Below are 5,961 nucleotides of genomic sequence, written 5' to 3'. Positions count from 1 at the left end.
TCCTTGTAGGGACTAAGTGTCCCAATTGATTGAGAAGAGAAGCTCACTCGATCTAAGTGACCGTTTGAGAGAGGGAAAGGGTTGAAAGAGACCCGATCTTTGTGACCACCTCAACGGGGAGTAGGTTTGTAAGAACCGAACCTCGGTAAAACAAATCATCGTGTCACTCTTGCTATTTGCTTGTGATTTGTTTTTCGCCCTCTCTTTCGGACTTGATTATACTTCTAACGCTGACCCCGGCTTGTAGTTGTGCTTAAAGTTTATAAATTTCAGATTTTCCTATTCACCCCCCTCTAGGCGACTTTCAGTTTGCAGCCAGGAATAGGGGAGCAAAAAGAAGCCTTTGTGCACTATTTAGTTCTTCATATGTTCAGATGTCTCTATTGCTTGCATTTTTGCATTGGATGGCCTGCAAATTATTTTAGTCTCAACCCTACAATCTTAACAATATGAGAGAGAGCATGTTCATGGAGAGGCAACCAGGGCCATCATTGCAACTAACACAACATAAGTGTGGTGACACTTGAAAGGGAAATTGGGTCAAACCGTTTCCTAAATGATTTTGGTGGTTGAATTGCCCAACACAAACAATTGGACTAACTAGTTTGCTCTAGATTATAAGTTCTACAGGTGTCAAAGGTTCAACACAAACTAATATAAAGTCCAAGAAAGGGTTCAAATAGAAAGGAGCAAAACCAACCGAAGGCTGCCCTGGTCTAGCGCACCAGACTGTGCGGTGTGCCACCAGATAGTGTTCGGTGCACCACCGGACAGTGTTCGGTGCACCACCGGACAGTGTCCGGTGCACCAGGGAGAACAACTCTGAACTACTCAGCTTCGGGTTTCTGGAAATGCCACTCCGCTATAATTCACCGGACTGTCCGGTGTGGCACCGGATTGTTCGGTGTGCCATGCGGAGCAACGGTCGCCAGTGCAACGGTCGAGTTCAACGGTCGGCTGACAACGCTACAGTGCGCGGACAGCGCGCGCAGAGTCAGAGCAGGCGCCAGAAGGCGCACCGGACAGTGAACAGTACCTGTCCGGTGCACCACGGACTGTCCGGTGGCCCCACATGTCAGAGCTCCAACGGTCGAAACCTAACGGTTGGGTGATGTGGCTGGCGCATTGGACTGTCCGGTGCGCCCATCGACAGCAGCCCCTCCCAACGACCACTTTGGTGGTTGGGGCTATAAATACCCCCAACCACCACACTTCAAGGCATCCAAGTTTTTCAGACATCTCACTCAATACAAGAGCTAGTGCATTCAATACAAGACACAATTCAATTGAATCAAAGCCTCTTCAAGTTCCAATTCCACTCAAAGCAATTAGTGACTAGAAGAGAGAGTTTTGCTCGTGTTCTTTGAGCTCTTGTGCTTGGATCGCTTTTCTTCTTCCCCATTTCTTGTTCTCAACACCTTTGTAATCAAAGCAAGAGACACCAAGTTGTGGTAGTCCTTGTGGGGTCTAAGTGACCCATTTGATTGAGGAGAAAAGCTCGCCCGTCTTTGTGATCGGTGGAGAGAGGGAAAGGGTTGAAAGAGACCCGGTCTTTGTGACCACCTCAACGGGGAGTAAGTTTGCAAGAACCGAACCTCGGTAAAACAAATCATCGTGTCATCCGCTCTATTTCTTTGGTTGATTTGTTTTTGCCCTCTCTTCCGGGCTCGATTATATTTCTAACGCTAACCTCGGCTTGTAGTTGTGCTTAAAGTTTATAAATTTTAGATTTGCCTATTCACCCTCCCCTCTAGGCGACTTTCAATTGGTATCAGAGCCCGGTACTTTATTAGAGCCTAACCGCTTGAAGTGATGTCGGGAGCTCACGCTAAGAAGAAGATGGTGACCGGCGAGAAGCCCGCCACAAGCCACGGGAAAGCTCCATCGGGGGAGTCCGGCAACAAGAAGAGGGAGGAATCACCTCCCCGCGTCAAGTCGCACTGGAGTGGCGACAAGAAGAAGAAAATTAAGAAAGTGGTCTACTACGAGACCGATTCTTCGTCGCCTTCCACCTCCGGCTCCGACACGCCGTCCGTCACTTCTAAGCGGCATGAGCGCAAGAAGTTTAGTAAGATCCCCTTACGCTATCCTCACATTTCCAAACACACTCCTTTACTTTCCGTCCCACTAGGCAAACCACCAATTTTTGACGGTGAAGATTATTGTATATGGAGTGATAAAATGAGGCACCATCTAACCTCACTCCACGCTAGCATTTGGGACATTGTTGAGTTTGGGGCGCAGGAACCATCCGTGGGGGATGAAGGCTATGACTCGGACGAGGTAGCCCAAATTCGGCACTTCAACTCCCAAGCCACTACTATACTCCTCGCCTCTCTAAGTAGAGAGGAGTATAATAAGGTGCAAGGGTTGAAGAGTGCCAAAGAGATTTGGGACGTGCTCAAGACCGCGCACGAAGGAGATGAGGTGACCAAGATCACCAAGCGGGAAACGATCGAGGGGGAGCTCGGTCGATTCATGCTCAACCAAGGAGAGGAGCCACAAGCCATGTACAACTGACTCAAGACCTTGGTGAACCAAGTGCGCAACCTCGGGAGCATAAAATGGGATGACCATGAAATGGTCAAGGTTATTCTAAGATCACTCATTTTTCTTAACCCTACACAAGTTCAATTAATTTGTGGTGATCCTAGATACAAGCTAATGTCTCCTGAGGAAGTTATAGGAAAATTTGTGAGCTTTGAATTGATGATCAAAGGCTCCAAACAAATCATCGAGCGAGGCGCCACCTCCACATCCGAGGTGCAACCCGTCGCATTCAAAGCAACGGAAGATAAGAAAGAAGAGTCTACGTCAAGTAGGCTCCCCATCAACGCCTCCAAGCTCAACAATGAGGAGATGACGCTAATCATCAAAAGCTTTCGCCAAATCCTCAAGCAAAGGAGGGGGAAAGATTACAAGCCCTGCTCCAAGAAAGTGTGCTACAAATATGGTAAGCCCAGTCATTTTATTGCTAAATGTCCATTATCAAGTGATAGTGACAGAGGCGACGACAAGAAGGGGAGAAGGAAGGAAAAGAAGAAATATTACAAGAAGAAGGACGGCGATGCCCATGTATGTTGGTAATGGGACTCCGATGAGAGCTCCACCGACTCCTCCTCCGACGAGGACGCTGCTAACATCGCCGTCAACAAGGGCCTCCTCTTCCCCAACGTCGGCCACAAGTGCCTCATGGCAAAGGATGGCAAAAAGAAGGTAAAATCTAGAGCCTCCACTAAATATGCAACATCTAGTGATGATGATAACTCTAGTGATGATGAAGATAATTTGCTTACCCTTTTTGCCAACCTAAACATGCAACAAAAAGAAAAATTAAATGAATTGATAGGTGCTATTCATGAGAAGGATGAACTCTTGGATAGCCAAGAGGACTTCCTTATTAAGGAAAATAAAAAGCATGTTAAGGTTAAAAAAGCTTATGCTCAGGAAGTAGAAAAATGTGAAAAATTAACTAGTGAGCTTAGCATTTGCCATGACACTATTTTCAACCTTAGAAATGAGAATGCAATATTAATTGCTAAGGTTGAGAAGTTAAATATTTGTGATGATTCTCTTGTCAACCTCAAAAATGATAATGCTAGTTTGATTTCTAAAATTGACAAGTTGAATGAATCACTCTCTAGCCTTGAGATTGAAAATGATAAGTTAATTGCTAAGGCTAAGGATTTAAATGTTTGCAATGTTTCTATTTCCAATCTTTGAAATGAGAATGCCATGTTACATGCTAAGATTGATGAACTAAATGTTTGCAAACCCTCTACATCCACCGTTGATCATGTTTCTATTTGCATGAGATGTAGAGATGTTAATGTTGATGCTATTCATGATCACCTAGCTTTAATTAAACAACAAAATGATCACATAGCACAACTAACTAGCAAAATTAATGAACATGAAATAGAAAATGAAAATTTTAAATTTGCTAGAAGTATGCTCTATAGTGGAAGACACCCTGATATTAAGGATGGCATTAGCTTCCAACAGGGAGACAATGTCAAACTTAATGCCCCTAAGAAATTGTCTAACTTTGTTAAGGGCAAAGCTCCCATGGTTCAGGATAACGAGGGTTACATTTTATATCCTGCCAGTTATCCCGAACATAAGATTAGGAGAATTCATTCTAAGAAGTCTCACTCTGGCTCTCATCATGCTTTTATGTATAAGAGTGAGGCATCTAGTTCTAGGCAATCCACTCATGTTAAATTGCCTAAAAAGAAAACTTCTACTGCATCAAATGAGCCTATTATTTCATTTAAGACTTTTGATGCTTCATATGTTTTAACTAACAAATCAGGCAAGGTAGTTGCCAAATATGTTGGGGCCAAACACAAGGGCTCAAAGACTTGTGTTTGGGTACCCAAGGTGCTTGTTTCTAATGTCAAAGGGCCCAAGACCGTTTGGGTACCTAAGAACAAGGCCTAAATTTGTTTTGTAGGTTTATGCATCTGGGGGCTCAAGTTGGATCATTGATAGCGGGTGCACAAACCACATGATAGGGGAGAAAAGGATGTTCTCCTCCTACGAGAAAAACAATGATCCCCAAAGAGCTATCACATTCGGGGATGGAAATCAAGGGTTGGTCAAAGGACTTGGTAAAATTGCTATATCACCTGACCATTCTATTTCCAATGTTTTTCTTATAAATTCTTTAGATTATAACTTGCTTTCAGTTTCTAAATTATGCAAAATGGGCTACAATTGTCTTTTTACAGATATAGGTGTTACTGTCTTTAGAAGAAGTGATGATTCAGTAGCATTTAAGGGAGTATTAGAGGGTCAGCTATACTTAGTTGATTTCAATAGAGCTGAACTCGATACTTGCTTAATTGCTAAGACCAATATGGGTTGGCTCTGGCATCGCCGACTAGCCCACGTTGGAATGAAGAATCTTCACATGCTTCTAAAGGGAGAACACATTTTGGGACTAACCAATGTTCATTTTAAGAAAGGCAGGGTTTGTAGCGCATGTCAAGCAGGAAAGCAAGTTGGTACCCATCATCCACATAAGAACATCATGACGACCGACATGCCGCTTGAGCTACTCCACATAAATCTATTCGGCCTGATAGCTTACATAAGCATTGGCGGGAGTAAGTATTGTCTTGTAATTGTGGATGATTATTCTCGCTTCACTTGGGTGTTCTTTTTGCAGGATAAATCTCAAACCCAAGAGACCTTAAAGGGATTCTTGAGACGAGCTCAAAATGAGTTCATCTTACAGATCAAAATGATTAGAAGCGACAATGGGACGGAGTTCAAGAACTCTCAAATAGAAGGCTTTCTTGAGGACGAAGGTATCAAGCATGAGCTCTCTTCTCCCTACACACCACAACAAAATGGTGTAGTGGAGAGGAAGAATAGAACTCTACTTGACATGGCGAGGACCATGCTTGATGAGTACAAGACTTCAGACCGGTTTTGGGCGGAAGCAATCAACACTGCTTGCTACGCCATCAACCGACTCTACCTTCACCGAATCCTCAAGAAAACATCATATGAACTCCTAACCGGTAAAAAGCCCAATGTTTCATATTTTAGAGTCTTTGGTAGCAAATGTTTTATTCTTGTTAAAAGAGGTAGAAAATCTAAATTTGCACCTAAGGCTGTAGAAGGCTTTTTACTTGGTTATGACTCAAACACAAGGGCATATAGAGTCTTCAACAAATCCACTGGACTAGTTGAAGTTTCTTGTGACATTGTGTTTGATGAGACTAATGGCTCTCAAGTAGAGAAAGTTGATCTTGATGAGCTAGATGATGAAGAGGCTCCATGTGTCATGCTAAGGAACATGTCCATTGGGGATGTGTGTCATAAAGAATCCGAAGAGCCTCCACAAGCACAAGATCAACCGTCATCTTCCATGCAAGCATCTCCACCAACTCAAGATGAGGATCAAGCTCAAGATGATGAGAATGAGGATCAAGAAGATGAGCCGCCTCA

Source organism: Zea mays, chromosome 5 (genome assembly GCF_902167145.1).
Source record: "Zea mays cultivar B73 chromosome 5, Zm-B73-REFERENCE-NAM-5.0, whole genome shotgun sequence".
Taxonomy (NCBI): domain Eukaryota; kingdom Viridiplantae; phylum Streptophyta; class Magnoliopsida; order Poales; family Poaceae; genus Zea; species Zea mays.
This window is presented reverse-complemented; position numbering follows the sequence as displayed.